Genomic DNA, 1940 nt, shown 5'->3' on the forward strand with positions numbered 1-1940 from the left:
GTCAGTAGATTCTTAAGCAGACATGGGTAATGTGGATTACATCCATTCACACATCCATCCATCTACACATCTATCCATCCATCCAACCATCTACACACCCATCCATCCATCCATCCACACACCCATCCATCCATCCATCCATCCACACATCCATCCATCCATCCATCCATCCATCCACACATCCATCCATCTATCCATTCATCCGTCCATCCATCCATCCATCCATCCATCCACACATCCATCCATCTATCCATCCATCCGTCCATCCATTCATCCATCCATCTATCAGCATAATGTATTCCTTTCAGGGCTACAGGGTTGCTGGAGCCTATCCCAGTTATTATTTTTCTTGTTGAAATGTAATAAACAGAAGACGAAGATCTTCAAGTTTTCTTCTCGTCTATATTTTGAGCGCCGCTTTACCATTAACAGCACATTAGTGACAAATGAACGACGTGCGCATATTTCTTCTTCTGTCCCTAAATACCACCTGACCTGTTCACTACACCACCTAGTGGACAGCACACTATCACTACACCAGCTACAGCGAGGAGCCCTGAACAGATTGTCTGTTGCAGAGTGTGGACTTTGATTACATCTAAATTAGACTTGTTTTGTTGATTAAAAGTTTTCTCTAATCGGATCTTCTTCCCCCATCAATCGTAAAATCTGAAGAAACATTGAATTTGCTGCCTTTTATGTAGCATTTCTCATCAAGGCACCCAAGTAAATTGATAGACATGTCCGCTCTGCCATAAAATTTCTGTCAGCAAAACATAGAAAAAAATAAAAGGAAATGCAAAGAAATCCATTGTGGCATAAAACACTTTTCAGGGGGGAGGGGGCTTGATTCTCAGGAGCAATGATGCTCTGAATGAGGCGCGCCTAGAGAATGCTCCAGGCGAGCCTGAAAACTCATCAGATCATTGAGGATGAAGAAACTTGAAGTGAACCATCTCGAAGAACCAAGACAGGTGAGGATCCGTGTGTGGGAGGAGTTCTGCAAACAACAGCCATGTCTGAATGTGACAGCTTACAGATGACTGTAAAAAAAATCCAAAGATCAACAAATCTGATTAGTGATCTAAAGTACTGATGTCCAAAAACAGTAAACCTCATATAGCTCTTTATTTAAGCATCATTTTTCACAGTTTTCTTTAAATCTAGAATAAGTGAAACTAGATCCAATCAAATGCAGGTTACCATAGTAACCAAACATCCATCTACCAAATGTGCTGAAAAATAAGCCACAATCAGAAAGTCTTAAAAGAATATTTAATTATTTCCTGCTCGTTATAACATTAAACTTTTTAAAAAAGTATTTTCTAAAACAATTAGTTTAGCTTAGTTTAAATATTCTTAACTTAAATACAACAGATAAATCAATGCTGATAATAATAATTATTTATTCAGGCATTCAATCTTTGTCAGTAAATGGAAAAAAGTCTCTTTTTGACAGAAATTAAGAAAATACTGTGTTTGAAAAGGAGCATAGTGGAAACTAAAACCTTTTTCTTAAAATCTATTATTTTGACACAAAAATAAATTAAAAAAAACAATAAAATAAAAAAGTATATTGCTAACGATGTATCACCATCAATCTCATTATAAATACCAGGTATTCATTACAATCATTGTTAGGATCAAACATTAACAACAACCTCATAACTTTAGGCACATCTTTTGAGTTTTGGTGTGAAGATCAAAAAGAATTTCTTTGTATTGATTTTTGAACTACATTCTTGTGATTCTGAATCATTCCAGTGTGATGCAAAATCTTTTTAATGCTGTACTATGTCCTCTTCTTCAAAAAACTTTTTTTAGTGAATCAGATGCAAATTGTATCTTATTTAAGAGCAAGGGTATTTATGGGAAACAATTTTTACAAACTACATATTTTATGTCTTTTTGTAAAGTAAATATAATCAAAATAAAATTAG

Source organism: Oryzias melastigma, linkage group LG14 (assembly GCF_002922805.2).
Source record: "Oryzias melastigma strain HK-1 linkage group LG14, ASM292280v2, whole genome shotgun sequence".
NCBI classification, from domain to species: Eukaryota; Metazoa; Chordata; class Actinopteri; order Beloniformes; family Adrianichthyidae; genus Oryzias; species Oryzias melastigma.